Raw genomic sequence first — 17373 nt, forward strand, 5'->3', positions numbered from 1 at the left:
TCATATTAACATTTTGTAAAACGATTTTTCTTACGCTATTATCATTAAATTATTTTTTAATTCTGATACCAACGATTTTTGTACAGTGTTTTTTTATGTTGTTTGACATAAAATGAAGCTATACATTCATCTCTTTAAAGCTTCTACACCTTTAACCAACCATCAAGAAACTCGATTTTCAGTTAATCACTCGTGAATTGGTGATAGATTGCAAATAAAAATCAACGTTGCGTTCAAGCGTTCTAGCAACTTTTTATTTATTAAATTACAACTAAACAAAAATTTAATCGTAGTGTCAATTTATTTTAAACGGCATTTTAGAAGCCTAACGGCTGCGATTTATTATCGATAATTCTGCATTAATTTAGAATTTTAATTCTCTATCTATGAATAACTATAACGATTTCTTTTTTTTTTATTAATTAGAAGAATAAGGGCCGAAGAAAAGAAGAAATATTTATTGTCATAGGGACTGCGTAGTTCAACTACAAATGAATAACAATTTCAATTGTAGCATCAGATAATAAAAATTTAAGCAAAGGGCGACCTAAATGCCGTAAATTTTAACGAGAAAAAATTGTTTCTTATTACTAATTTATACTACTAATGAAAATGTGTTCAAAAAAGGATCAATGCCACGCTCAATAATACAATTTGGCAATATACGTCTTTTAGGCATAATAACATATATATACATGGCTGGTTTTTTCATTCAATTTTGGATAAATCAAATTTGGATAAGAACATAGGAACCTATCCTCTAATAATTACCCTTTGTAATATTAAAAATTGTTTATTATAAAATGTCCAATGGCTTAAACAGACACGTTGCAGTGTCGAGGCCGTGTATTGTAGGAATCGGCGTGAATTACTCGCTCGTTACGCGCTCGGGTGCTTCGGGGGCTTGTACGGGCGGTGCTATCTTTTAAATAGCTCCTTTGTGGAATATCTATCAGGAGTAAGTTTACAAAGCTATGGAGTGCATGCAAATACGATTTTAAAGCAGTAAATATTTCCGAAATTTTTTTGGTTGTTTATGATAAACAATATGATAAATAATAATAATTGATTGTGAAACCTATTGCCGCTAATTACACTCGGCTCATAAAAATCATGAATGATTTTTTTATTAACGACTAAACATTTTTTCATTAATATGATTTAATTAAACAAAATGTTTGCATCAGTATTACTATTTAGTGTTGAGATTTAGTTATGTGTCAAAAATGATGGATGTTGAAAAGAATTTTTTTGAAACATCTTTAAAACAACATTTCCTTTTCCATATAAAATACTTGTAACGAAAATATAATCACGTAATTACATATTTGTTTTCCAATAAATATAAATAAACACGCAATACTGAAATAGAATCTAACTTTTTAAAGTAATAGTCCGACGACAATACGAAGTCTGTCTGATTTGCGATCGAAGTAAAATATTTGGTCTGTTCCCATCTCTGATTTAGAAAGGTTGTCGTGAACCGATCGTAGCCATCTCCGGGATTCCCCTGTTCCCGTGCGGCGCCGTTTGTCTCCGGCGCACCTCCGCGCGTCCGATTTATGGTACAGTTTTGTGAACTCTTAACCGTTACGTGATCTGCTTCCGAATCCAATTTATGCCCTCCATGGGAAAAGTTCGCCAGTGCCGCCTATTCTTTACGACTCATCCGCTGTCGCGTGCCAGACCTTTCGACTCGCGTTCATTTGAATTACGTTTCATTAATTGTCATTGACTTCTATAATGCACACAAATTATATTTTTATACTTAATAAGATGCTCTAAAGAATAAAAAAAATTACAAGAAACATAAGATTTCTTTCCATTAATAACTTCAAGAGAATTGGGATCCGTTCAATAAGTATTTGAGTTTAAAGGACTAAACAAATGAACTAAACTGAGGAAAAACAAATTGACTTAAACATTTGATTATTGAGGGATCTTAGTCCTCACAAAACAAGTTTACACAACGAAGTAGCCCAATTTAACGTGTATCGTATTTATTGTATTTTAAAATCTTTTTATTGTAACTTTAACAATGAAAATGTAAATATCTGTAAACATACTTAATTATATTGAACAAACATTTAGGTGTGAAAATAACAATTTTTTAGTTTAGACATATTTGATTATTAACACAGTATCAAATCTGAACATTGTAAGGTTTACTATAAACACACTGATTCACAATTTTTTTAATTCTTCTTGGTCGTTTCGTCGTTTGCCCTTCTTGGTAATGGTGGACCTGGGTCCAGAGGATTCGATTTCTTTTTTTTTATTTAAATAGAAGAATAAAAGCCGAAGATAATTCGACGAATTGTGTCCACAGGTCTCTAAGTCCTGTTTTTATGATAGTTTCCGTTATTGTTAGACCCATCACTACCCATGCAGAGCTCGCTCATTGGGTTGGTAATCACCCTCTGCGTTTTTCCTTATGCTATTCCTATGACTACCAGCTTAACTGGTCTCTCTGGTTGCCTCCAAGCTATGTGGTCCAAGTAGTCCATAATCCGTTTGTTGCAGATGATAGTGTACCAGATCTTTGTACGTAGTTGATTGAGAACAGATATTTTGGTTCTTCTGTAAGTCCAAGGTATGCTTGGAATTCTTCGCCAGGACCACATAAAGTAACACTACGTATAAACTACTAAAGAAATTAAATATGCTACATATACCAGTACATTTAATTTCTTTTTTTTTTATTATTTAACAACGTATATATTACATCTTTCATAGACCTTGATATTTTTTTACATTTATTTTTATTTACTTGTTTACTAGGTTATTTTTATTTACTTGTTTACTAGGTTAATTTTCCTATTGAATAGTGCTTATGTGGTTCTAAGGTTTTAAATATAAAAGCTCATAAAATATCGTATACACTTTCTCATTATAAAAATATCGTAATTTATATTCCGCAAATTTTCATTTAACGCTTTATTTGTAAACTGTATTACGTATTAAATTTATCACGGTTTATGGTTGCATATTTTTATTACACATTTCATTGTTATACCTTTTAAACATGTTTTAAATTCAAATATACAATTTTCACGTCAAAAGCGTGAGGTATATACTTTCTATCGTGGTCGGGTCAGTCGGTAGGCGTTTAGCATTATTATTTATTGACAATCTTTCCCCGATTCACTTTCCACTTCGCCCCTCGAGTCCGAAACTGGTAAACAAATCGGAAGAAGTCATTATTAAAATACAGCAAATAAAGGGGTTTTAGAAAATTCATTGTACTTTGAAATACATCATCATTAATTTGAACAAATTTTCAGGTTGAGTATTTTAATATTAAGGTCATGATATTTGTTTTATTTGTAAAGTAAAACATAAATATACGTTGATTGTTCATAATTGTAAAAGCTTTAAAAATTGGAATGTATTACATAGCTCATATATCTTAAATATTTGATATCTATTTGCAATCATTATCTATTTACAAGTCATATATTAGTGATATTGATATATTCTCGTGCTCTATCGTATCTTTTAAAAAAACATTTTTGTTCGAAATTATTGAGTACACACAATACAATTTAAACCTCATTGGAACGTAACGGCTTGCTGTGACTCGTAATTATTGCGGTGTGATATGCAGAATGCGATGGATCTTTGATCGCTGTTTAGTAATGTTTTTATTTGTTCTGTCATTGTTTGACTATAAATCATTAAATGTTCTTAGTGAGATAGTTAAAGGGTAACAATTGTTACTAATTTTATATTTCTAAGCTTCTAAGTTTGTACTTTCTTACTCCCTATTGTTACTGTATATCTCCAATAAAGTAATTAAATAAATAAATCATCTGGTAAAAACCGATCACTCCAAAAATTAAATTTATAGGAATACGCCAACAACTCTTAGCCGTTTATGAATTTTAAAACGTTGTAATCTGAATTTTTGAAACGCTTTTTCTAACTATATTATCATTACGATATTCATTATTTCCACACAATAATTGACATTACATGTGCTATATACTCAACCCTTTAGCTTTGACATCTATAACCAATCATATATAATAGTATACTTAAAAAGTATTGTAATTGATATCGACAATGAAATACCGGAGCTAGTTTCCAAATAAATGTGTAACTTAAAAAATTACAAAGACCTATATATATAACATTTCGGACAAAGGAATTGTTCGTTTCCGTTGAAACGAAGAAATCTACATTCAGCCGTAATACGGAAATCGAAGCATTACTAGTTTTGTTATTTCGCGCGCGAGATCTTTTGTTGCATGGATTCGCGTTAAATGGGCGGGAAGTTAGTGCCGGGAGGTGCGCTCAATCGGCCGAACGGAGCAATCTTTGTTTCTCAAGGCTCTGTTAGATTTCCTTTTCAATTTGACACATGACAACGTATCAATAGACCCCACAGCCGTCTGAGTATCATATATAGCTCGGCGGCAGGGTAGGTCTTATTATATTGGTTACATTTATTCTAACGGAAAAACCTTGTCCACCCCAGTCGCCTCTCTGTCGAATAAATCAGAATCTAATACGGTGAGACATGATAGCTGGAGTTTTTACGTCATATTGAACCTAAAAAAAAACTACGCTATAGAAAATTGATTCATGTTACGAATACAGTATTCAAATATATATCGTCAGAAATCAATGACTCATTTTAGAATAGTTGGTAGATATAAGACGAACCGGCAAGCGCAGCGTAGGATGCCCAGTCGCAAGTTGGAGTATCAATCTTTTTAAAATCGTCGGAAGACGCTGAATTCAGGCCGCTTAGAATCGGTCTTATTGAACGTTTATGGAGGACGCCTCTGTCCAACAGTGGACGTCCTGTGTTTGAAATGATGGTATCGATAATAATAAATTGTCAAATAATTTGAAAATATTGAAACATACCCGTGTCCGCTAAGACAGTTTTCTTTTTTATGTTTTTGTTAAGGTACCTATCAGTTCAAACTAATAATTAAAATAGTTGTTAATAATAAATAAATATTATTTTCCTGTACAAACCAAAGAATGAATAACACTTCTCTCTTTCGTTTAATGTTTGACGCCTGTCGATATGAAAACAAGCGTGTTACGGACGTAATAAAACAAAAAATATGATATCTCGTTAAACATGTGATGAAAATGTGATTATTACTTAAGTCTTGGAGTATAAGAAAGAAAAACCTATGGTAGATATCTTGAAGCTGAAATAATGATGATTGCGATAGAGTTTTTGTTAATAACATCATGAAAGGCAATTTATTATTAATAAATAAAGTGATCACTTTTTAATGTGTCATTTTTATGTTTTCTAAACAACTGCGATTGACTGAAAACTTTCACTCCGAAGACTTTTGTAGTACAATATAAAATAATTTAATAACTCTAGTAGCTAATAGAAATATATTAAAATATAATCGCGTCAAAAATTATTTAGTTCAATAATGAATATACCAAAAACATAATACGATCATTGATAATAATCACAAATTAATTAAAAAACAGTAATATAGAAGAATTCAAATTTGTCTTTTTTAAACTGCTTATATCCTAATAAATGTGATGATACAAGAATGGTTTGATCAATACTGACACATTGATTATTATAAACTTTGTTTTCGTGTATTATTATTAAGTTTGTTGTTAATTAAGTGCCAAATAAAAGTTAAGAAACCATGTAAACATATAGTTTGTACTTAGAATGTCTCAGCTTTATTTTTACATTAAAATAAACACACTGTATATAGTTTCAATATACATGGTCTATCAATTACCTAAAGTATTGAAAGCTATATTGGAGCGACGGTCAAACATTAAAATCAGTCGTCTGGCCTAGAGTTGAAAATTAATTCCGTTGAGTGTACAGTGAGATGAAATGAGGCGAAGTTTTCAATTTAATAAATTTCCGATGCATGTTCAAATTGGAGGCCGAAGGTATCTTAATATTATTGTATTCGCAAATATACAGTTTAGTTTAGTTTTAACTTGGTTCTTTCTTAGAATCCAAGAATCCAATCCAATAATGTATATAAAAAAGCGAATGCATACTAATCTCCTAGAGAATTGAGTAATAAAAAGGAGAAAAATAATTATTGGTAAAGAGGTTACGAAATCTAATTTGAGAATATAGTGAGAATGGTAAAAAATCTTATACTTTAATATGAAAGTGACTTTTTTAACAAAACGGTCCAGTTCAGCCTTCATCATTATCAGTGCTTTCAATACAAAACATTAATGCAATACAAGTTTTTTTTTTAAAAAGTCCATTAATTAAATAAAAAGTATTTGTAATTAACAAAAACATTGTAAATACCAATCTAAACAAATAATTACAAAATTATCAAGAATCGGGAAAACAAATGTCCAATCCATGATTACTTAATTGTTAATTATTTAAAATTGAATGTTTATAAATAAACAAAAATGAAATAAAACAAGAGTAACTACGCTCCAGTGGAAATCGCCGGTAAACATACTTGTTAATTTAGCGGGAATTCGACAAAGTTTCGTGAAGCGATGTCAGCGAAAGAGCTGGCGGCTATGCCCTGATATTGCTGCTATTTTGCAAATAGTCTAGTCTGAGATTTAGTGGTTACTGTATTAGATGTATCTTAATAACATTTGCAGCAATCGGAACACAATCTCTACAAACATGCTCGTTCTTGCTACTGTTAACCATGTATACATATTCATACTACGATAATTTTGTTCCATTTTGCTCATTTTTAGATCAATACTTATTTACACTAACGTGGTTGTTAATACAATGCAATATTTTTTCGGCGGCGTAGATTATTATCATTTAATTACAAGGATGTTTTCACAATAAAAGTCTCTTAATTCTTTGGCTAAATTGAAAAGTATACAAAACATTGTAATGATTTTTTTTAAATAGTGTTATATGTATTATTATACCCAGTCCCCTTCTTCGTCCATTTGAATTTTACATTCTATGAAATTCGAAATAGTACACATTTAGTTTTTTTTTAAACTTTTGAAATATTTCATCGTTTTCTGGAAACAGTTGCGTTTAGCTATAGTCATCCTCCGTACTCCATTTTTTATTAGATTTTTTCTTATGGGACATAATATGCATTGTGCAATATGCACAAATTGGAGTAAATTATAAATAAAAAAAAATAAAGTTCAAAAATCGTCATTATATAACAAAACTATGTAAGATTAGACTAGGTGTAATGTGAAATGTGTTCAATTAGTTGCGAGGCGAATTCGCTCTAAAGGAAATGACGGTCAAAGCTTTAATATTTTCTTAAATTTCCCGCATGCATGACGTGGGTGCTGTAGTACTAATTTGCTGAAATTTAAACTCATAATCGACTCATCTTTGAGCGCAAAGCCGACTTGCGCACGATGCATGAGTGAGCTTGCATGGACCGCTTGACGTACGTACGTAGCTTTACACGACGTGTGCGAGCCTTATTTCATGCTTCACGACACATCTTATCGCCTGAGGTGGGCCGCTGAGAACCCGAATCATAATTCCTAATGTTCATACCCTCAAAGTTGTTTTTGCGGTATAGCTTCTACTTGAAATTCATGTTTTGTGATTTTACTACGAAATTATAATAATTGTGCAGTGATGACTTAATGGTTAAAAACTTATGATTTTAAATTGCAGGTTCGATACGAAATAGAAAAGCATATTGAAATTTTAAAATAGCCGCTTTTTCGTAACGTTTGTAAGATCTAATCCACTTATAGTTATTATTATCTTCATCATCATCAATTTAGCCATTGGATGTTTGTCCCGTTCGACATCACGTTCTTAGGAAGCGGCCGCCGGCTCCTTAACCGCGAACAGCGTGGGCGAATCGAGGTTGGATCTAGATCCATCCTTGGCTCGCCTGTGGTCCACGCTGCCGTCTCAAACCGCATATACACAACATCAACACTGCACCGCTCTACTCCGCCGCAGTGCCGCTTACTACATGCGAACGTCATCGTATAACTGGAAAGCGTTTGTCCAGCTTTTGTTTTTTTTAAGTTCATGAACCCTTCCGCACCGTGAACTCAGTTCCGATGATGCGGTAAAAGCTTTCAAATAGGAACGATCAGATGAACCCAGTGTCATCTGACGACCTTAATATCTCTAGTCTTCTGTCCATTTAATGGGTGGTCCCCAAAAATCTTTAAGTCACAGGGGCCATCAGTTCCGTGTTCTATTTCGGATGATGTTTTTTTTGGTTTCAAATTATGACAGTAACTTTCGTTATTTGCTGGCATATATTATAAATTTTACTTATCCGTGCTATAAGTTTATTACACTGTAATATTAAATATCTTTCTAGTAATTAGACTGTTTTAACCTCAACATATTAGAACACTGCAACGAAAGTTTCATTGTTTATTTATAAAAAGCTAAAATAAGCGATATATCCGACAGAAAATTCACATCGCGTAACGGCGTAGGCATGTTATTCGTTCAAAACTCAAATGTCTAAGAGCTTTAAAACCTTATTACGAGGTCATTAAACAAATTGCCAGTCGCTTAGGAATAATGGAATTAACTTAATCGAATAGTTGTTTACACTGTGTCACTGCGAGCAATTAAAATTGTTTCCGTAGACGATAAATCATTCCGTTGAAAGTGAAACATCACCCCGGTAGGTGCACCTTGCAATAAATTTCACAATTACTTGCCAAAATTCCGATGGTACCGCTCCGCGGCGAAGGCGGGTGAGAAAATTAAATTAATTACTGGTAATACGCCAATCTAGCAAACTTAAAGCTTTACCGATAAATAATAAAAGTTTAACATTTTATTACGTTAAAGATTTCATTAATTGATATTTATAATGACATAAAAATGACATCAAGATACTCATGCTACTCGATTACCATTTCTGTAATACAATTTTACAATAAATTTCAAAGCACACGTAAATCAACTTCTCGGCAAAACCGGACATTAGGACAAAGGGTGGCTAATTTCAGAAAAACTATTAAAAAATTTATACCACAATTTTTATTTAAATTATAGTTGCATGTGGTAATAATTTTAATGAAATAGTTTAACGAAAAGTGCAACATACTTTCAAAATCATAGTTCGAAAATTTATCTCCTTTATAAAAAGATTAATCACGATAATGGAAAAGTGGTAAAAATTAGAAAAGTTGTGTGTGTTGTTTTTAGTCATAGTAATAATATCACAAGGTTCATGAAATTCGTATTTTTAACATTTATTTTAGTCATTTAATAGCTATAATTTCAAAAACACGTGAAATTTTTTTTTTGTTTTTAATTGCCCTCGTGGTGTTAAGTATTCCTCCTTTTTATTACTAAGTATAAATATTATATTATTTTGTAAATTTTATCTAACATTTGTATATCAGATTTTTCCTCGTCCGTTTCGAGCCGAAAATACTAAGCGCCATAACATAAACATTGTCTCAGCCAATAAAAGCCTTCTGGTAGAAGTAGGCCTCCTACAAAGATGACGATGACTTCTGTTGCGTTACCCGCATTTAGCGATTATCTGCGATATTGAATATGTCGTCGCTTCAGTCCGGTTCCCCCGTTTTATGATTTTTTTTTTCACGTCAATACAATTAAATTACGTATTATAAATAAGTTATATTATAGCGAGTAGTATTAATACTGATCGTCGCGTTGACTCTTACGTCACATGGTGTACACACTTCCGCACTTAGCCCCGTGTTCATTTGACGATGACTGTCGCTCAGCCATCCGTCACCGCCGCGGGCCGAGACGCGCCTTTATGACACCTAATTGTAAGATCATCCGCTGAACTGAAGGGGTAACAGATTGCGACTCAATGACTTGTTACATTTCACCCAAGTGCGAAAATTAAGCTTCGTTCCTGCATTCCATTCAATACATTAATTTAAGTACTGTGTAACAAAAAAAAAACATTTTAAATCGTGTATTTGAATGTACATATTAACAATTTAACTTCGCCTCCAGTCTAACAGATTCAGTTTCCTAGACGAGACAAAAGGCTCGCCTGCGATAATTGGATGTGGCCTTTCCGAACGCACACTAGACGAGACTTAATTGAGGTTTTAGAGTTGGGCTAATTCGCCCACCTTCGATCAGGCTTGCTCCCCTGATCCCGGCGGGTTGAAAGGCTTCGTCTGGCAGCTCGGTTAGCGCCAACAATAATACTGCGGCGGTTATTGAGGTTAAATGCGGTACATTGGTGTTTTGTTTCTCAAACTCGCTTTTACGAATACGAACTTGGCCTGTCGGAAATATTTGTATAAATGTAAAGTACGTATAGATTCTTCTTGAATTTTTGAAGGCTTTTGTAACATTGAACCAACTAGTAATAATAAAAACTAACAAAGCCCAATATGATAAACAGTCCTCTCACGTACAGCGTAACAAAAAGTAACAACTAAATATTTCGGAGACCGATAGAGGTCGGGTGCGGATAACAAAAAGTGGGGCCTCGGCCCCGGGCCCTCGACACCCGCGCAGATATGATAATCCCAAGTATGTAAAATAGTGAAATTTAAGGCCTCTCCATGTGAAGAATTGTGCTCGTTCGGTGGCAAATTATTCTAATGCGGCCCTTTTATTCGAGGCACATGCCGTACTTGGGCCTTCTCCGACACTCATTTGTATTTCAATAAAACGCCACTAACCCTATCTAAACAGAGCCTATGATTCAAATATTGAACCGGTCTATTTACGCGGTGAGTCTAAACCATTATAACTTTCCTTAATAGGAAAATGGAAGCCGGCTTAATATCGACTACATGTCTCAAAAAAGTTCAAATTAAAGCTCTACACTAAATCATTTTAGTCAACGTCTACAAAGTTGTAAATATATTAAACAAATTGAATGATATTACGTTAACTTAATTTATATGCACTATACCTAGAGATAACTATGACCTTATTCATAATATAAATTAAAAATATTATTATAATGTTGTCAGTTAAATTATTTTCTGAAGACGGCCGTTCGTCAATCGGTATTCAATGAATCAATTTGAATACATTGAGCGGAGACAACGCTCATCAAAGTTTACGCAAAGTTAGAAGCTATGAATATACATATCTAGCTCGCACGAACAAAAAACTCGCCCCGGTCCGTGCACAATAAGCCGGGGCCCCCGATACCGGGGCATTCGTTGGTGCGCAAATTCAAATCTGTAAATGGAGGCGACATATCGATGCGGCGGAATCCGGCCGGTCCGCCGTGTATCTTCTCGGTTGTCCGATTTGCATAGCGTCGAAAAGTTCACAATCGCATTTTCCTCATCACCCTGCGGGGAGCATAATTCTTCCTTCCATCTGCCGTCTTCCTGTATCAACCCTACGAAAACCTGTTTTTGTAGAAGCGGCCGGCGGCGTTGTGCCTGATACATAAATTTTTGCGATCGGTCATCCCTTAAAAACAAGTTTAGCTCTTTATCCAGAGGAGAGCAAGTTAAAGAATGGCACGGCCGTACGTTACCCTCCGATTCGTTACGTATTCAAATTATTTCGCCATCCTGTTTTTGCGTCCATTTGTATTGCGATGCGTACCTACGAGTTGGTCCTCTTTTGTCATTTGATTAATTAGAGTCACATAAATAAGACAACCTTTCTGTTAGTTTCAATACTATTGCGAGGTTTTAGTAAATTAGGTTGAATAAACTTATTTATGAGTTATAATACATGAAACCATTGTTTAAAGATTTAAAAACATTAAAATAATAAATATGTCGCTCGATGTAAAATATATTATGGTGCATCCCATCCAAAAATCAATGGTTTCAGAAGTGATAAATTACGTAATGTAAATGACGTAAGGCTCTGAACTGTCAGATATGATTGGCTCGTCGCATTCCAATACAAATATAAACTAATGTAACATATTTGAAACTGATTACTTAATACACGATAATTTCAAATACTGATGAGTTAACATTCACCTCTTCAAAGCTTTTACACCTGTAACGAAACACTCTGTATATCGTGTTAAGTTACGTGTTACTAAAGATAGGATATAGATATTTTGCTATTAGATATCACACAGCAGATATATAGAAGTCAAGTATTCAGGAACTTGGCACCTTAGCCAGTGTCAATTCCTAACTAATTAGCGTAGTGTGCCCGAGCTAAGGCGGTAGACGGATGCCCCTTGACGAGTCTTCAGACAGTACGCCAGCCTCAGGAGGTGACGTCGACTTACTCGTGTAATTCCCTCTGGGCAATTAAATAGTAAGTAAGCTTAAATGTGTACTTTACTCGCTGCACATTTGGATATCCCGTAACCTTACGTAATAATGTTCTCTTTAAGTAATGTAACAGAATCATTTATATTATCTTTCCAGCATAATTTGATGATGTTTTCTCTCGGTCACTTCCCATAATAAAAGCAGTTCAGTTTAATTCACTGTTTCTAAACATTTCGAAGAAACAATTAGAGAGTGAGTTTTATCGAACGGTTTACGATTTTAATTTTGTGTGTTTCGACTCGTTGTTAGTCTTTGTGATATCTATTATATGTCCTCACTTCTTTTAAAATAAAAAATACATATATATTCACGATAGAACTTTCTTTCAACCAAAATCAAAATCTACGTTGCTGGAGTTGTATAAAAGTTGCAACAAATAAAATATTTTTATTTCAAGTCTTTCATAAGGCTCGGTTCACGTGCCCCTTAAAGCGAGTACAATGGAGCAGCAGCAACGCCCACGAGTCCGACGGAAGCTTCCATCTCGCGTCTTTGTGCTAAGATACAATACCGCACAGACACACTCCTATACGATTAGGGTTACCAGTTATCTGAATTTCTCTCAAATGTCTTGATTTAAATCATCACATTAATAAATTCATTTTATCAGCTACCTAATATAAATATATAAATAATAATAAATTAAAATAAAATATCTGTGTACAATTAAAATACAAAAAAAAGCTACAAATTGATCGTACCTCTAAATAAATTACGCAAATAATATTTTACATGTTTACGGACGTTAGATAGGTAATCTATGACAATAAACATTAGCGTATGTTTATAATACGGAAACAACTTTAAAGTTCTACTTCAAATACATATTATCAAGGCTACTCATTGCATATATATATTTATAATATTATAAAGAAGGATATAGACTAACCATTGCATATAGACATCTCGCTTGTTCATATATGTGCTTTTATAATTTGGGTCATCAAAGAACGATTAAGCCCAAAGAAAACAAGACTTAAATTGAGTTCTCATATAATGCCATATTTAAATTTAAAATAAAGCTGTTAGGGTTCCAAACGCGTCTTTATTCGAGAAGAACACACGACAAAATCAGATGGGTTTTTGCCTACTGCCTACAAATATTTGTTATATTGTGCTTAAAGGTATTTATTACAATTATATATAAAAATTAAAAATACTTTACACTGTTGTAGGATTTTTTTACCGTTATTTATTTTGAAGCAATACAAAGGGTTTTATTGTAAAAGTGTACACAGTTGCCTAAAGTATTTCATACTTTATGGAGCCTAGAGAAAGGTCTGTCTTTGTTACATGTCAATTGTGCTGTATTGACCTTAATATCTATTTTAGGTCATCGTTCACGAAACAAAACATGTTCCGATTTCAGGCAGTACAAAGAGTGACAGTACTGTTTCTCTGTGCTTATATAACAGCTGTAAATAGGCTTTCAGTGGTTTAGTAAAACGCATTAAGCCAACACCCACGGCGTCCGACTCTGCGTTCCGGGCACGACTACGCCGAGCTATTCAACCTGTGCGAGCGGAAACTTTAACAGTAAGAGCGCTAGAAGATAAAGCTTCGCATATGCAAGCGCTGCACGTAGACTCTTTACAAATTCAGCGCTGATGTGAAGCAATTCAAATAGCGGATAAGTTTTGCCCGGTGTGCGACCGCCTGACTGGCGCGATAAGTTGCCACAGATTCACAATGAGCGAATCGTGAGATCATTGCTTATTATATTCTGTTGTTTCAAAGTTGGTGACTCGGAAAGTTTTATTACTGGTCAGGTATTTTTTTCTGAAATTCTAAAACAGTACTTACCCACTTCCTATTCACATATATTATACATTATAACATTTATTTTCACAAATTGACTACAAATAGGAGTTGAAATCTTATAATGGTTTTACAGAATACAACTACGTGACATTGTCCGATTCTCTAGTGGACTATTTTGAATAGCTATTAATTATTTATAAGTGGGACTTAATTTTAATTTTTGGTATTCTTAAGACTTTTACTTCACCGTTTGTTACTTTTAATACTTAATCCATTTACAGACTATAGATATGCCCATTCTTAAATTCTTTTCGCCATTCTTCTTTTCAAATTGTCAATGCAAAATACTACTAAATTATACTGATATATTCAATCTTCTAAAACGTCGTAACTTTCAAGCGTTTGCGTTCAGACAATAGTGACACGTCATTCACTAAAAGACGGCATAGTAATTTTTAAAATTCAAATCAGATGCGGCTGTACTTGCTGAATGGCTGTCTTCAACTGGTCAACGTGAACACGTGTACAATTCCTGGGGTATCTCAGATAATTCACACATTGTGCATTAATAATATAGGATTGTAACTGCCTACAAACAAGTTTCTAGAGAATGAGCAGCAGCGTCCTGTGTACCATAACACCAAACTGCAATCACCGACCCGGTTCCCAAGCGTGGCGATAATGGTATATCCCCCTATAAATATCTTTTCGAGAGGCCTATGCCTCGCAGTGGGCTTGGGATGAAATGACAATGTTTTTTCAAAACGAAAATAAGTGAAATACTGGCCATGAAAAATATATGAATTTTCAAAAATGATTAATAACACAACTGTGGCTTTACGGTTTATTTATTACTAATTTTATTTAATTGTTATTTCTTAAAAACTTACGTAGTTAAAATTTTTACACACTGGTTGATTAGTTATAGATGTAGAGGCTTTAACAGGGTGAATATAAAGTTCATTTGCTATCAACGAATTTTTCGCGCACCCAATTATGAAGATGATGATGATCAAATGTTTCAGAAATATAAATAACGTAATGATTATACAATAACAAAAAGTGTTCACAATTTGAATTACTACATATTAAAATTAATTATTGTTTACTATATGTATATATATTTATATATATATATATAAACATGAAGAAACCCAAAGTGCTATATACAATACAGATATCTTGGTTGAAAAACTTACGCCAGTGGTTCAGAAAGAGCACACGTTCTGATCCTCAGAGACTTTCGTAAAAAGATGGCACTTTGAGAAGAAGAACTGTCACTGCAAATTTTTTTCTGCTAGAAGTTATTAGCATGTCGCATTCCATAAGAAAATATAAATAATTATGTTTCAGTGATGAGAAATAGAGGTAAAAACTTAAAAAAATAATTGCTGATAAATAATCTATATATTTACTATGTATTTATATAAAATGATTAAGTAATATTTGCTAGACCAATGATTATTTATCCTTTAATATGTTTTTTTCTTTCTTTCTGTTTTTTTATTCTTTCCGAGACAAGTGCGATCCTAGTCCGTTAGGTGTTTTTATTTTTTATTATATCTGTAAAATCTATTATACCATAATATGTATTGTACCGTAATATATATTATATCGTATTTATTAAATTATTTATGCTACATACATAAGTATGTATTTTTGTATATGTGTATGTTTTGTGCATATTAATTATTTATGTACACTTCTACTGTTTCAGTACTATGTACGGAATATATATGTACTATACCTGTCTGGAAGAAATTGCTTCGTTTGATAAAACCGCACCTGTATATATTTTCTAGCGTGTACAATAAAGAATATTAAATTAAATTTAATAAAGTACACTATCACTGTTAGTTTGAGCAACAACGTTCAATTGTTGTACAATCTGTATTTGATAGATACGAAATTTATATCCGAAAACTGCGAAGAGACATTAAAACGACAATATCTTTAAAGACTCATAAGCATAACAAAAGAGTTTCGGACACATGTCGCCGATAGCATTAGCGGAGTAAAAAGTCTGCGAGCGCCGGAAAGCGTGGAGGTCGGAGCTTTCGATGTAACAAAACGTAGGGAGACCAGCGAAGCATGGTGCTGTGACTCATGCAGTTATTCAATAAGCGAACGTAGCTCTTGTCCGCGCTTACGATACCGTGAAAGAATACGTAAATGCAGACATAGGGTTATATCGAGTTTTATTGGATTGCTATTCCAATATATTTTACTGTGGATTATATTTATTGCTTCCGTCATACTATTATGCAAACATTAATGTTTTTATATATACTAAATAATTGGTGTAAATTCTTTAAAAGAGGAATGTTTAACTCATTGGTCAACTAAAACCTTTAAAGCTTTTATACATATTTCAAACTACCTTGTATAAAATGATAAGTCTGTAATATGTTATATAAATATGACATTTTTTTTTGTCGGTATGCGACAAATAACTTCTAGTAGTACAAAGTTTGCAGGGACAGTAATTCAAATATTAAAAACAATATAATTGTATATTAACGAACGGAAGTGCAACAGATCATACAAAATATCGCCGGAGAAATTCTGAATAGTATCCTCGTAGATGATGACCGTTTAAGAAGGCTTTTTTGCAATGCATTGGCGTTACCTCAACTGACCTAGCTACTCGGCCTACTGAATTAAATTTTAAATAATTCCACCATTATAGAAGCCCGTGCCAGAAGAGAGCTAATGGTTGCTCTTGAAAAGTGTAAACTTTTCAGTAGGTTACGGAAAGATTTCCCTGTTATACCTCTTGCTTCTACCACCACCGTTGAATTGGACGTATCGATCGACGTATCGAACTATCAAAATGTTTAATGTAAATTAATATAACATATTCATACAATAAATATTTAGAACATTTTCAATGAATTTCAATTCAAAAATATCTGAAGAAAAAGCCGAAAAAATTTATAAGTACAATTCTTGTGTTGAATATTTGAGTAAGGCATAGCACGTGCGATCGACACTGGTTTCTACCCCCGATACCGTCGAGACACACAAATCATGCAACAGATCGCTCTTATGAAAATATCGAAACGACATGTATACTTGGAACGTATACATAACCAAGTTATTCATGTGTTTTTAACTTAAAAAATTTTTGACTGTACTTTGATGAGTTTATAATAATGGCAACTAACCTCAATATGTCATTAACGAAAACTAGGTTGATTACCACACACGTGCGAAGAACGTTGTGATGATAAAATATAAGATAATCATCATCGTCATTATTTCTCAATTTCCCACCATGGATTTCCAATACGAGCATTTGGTAGCTGTCTGCATGCAGAATCTTCCAACCTTATTAACACGGTTGTCTGCATTGTCTGTGTCAGGTCGCGTTATCGGTTCTATTGGAAATCTATTCGAAGGTGATGATGATGCTGAAATGATGATGACAAT

General features: G+C 33.3%; 1 protein-coding gene across 1 annotated transcript in view; it reads left to right on the top strand.

The window, feature by feature from the left end:
• LOC137930365 (myelin transcription factor 1) overlaps window positions 1–17373 on the top strand; it is a 276518-nt gene that overhangs the window by 130638 nt on the left and 128507 nt on the right. The gene's annotated exons all lie outside the window — the stretch shown is intronic.

Source organism: Battus philenor, unplaced genomic scaffold (assembly GCF_028537555.1).
Source record: "Battus philenor isolate CCGP_79_NKW_IND1 unplaced genomic scaffold, ilBatPhil1.0.hap1 SCAF_6, whole genome shotgun sequence".
Classification (NCBI taxonomy): domain Eukaryota; kingdom Metazoa; phylum Arthropoda; class Insecta; order Lepidoptera; family Papilionidae; genus Battus; species Battus philenor.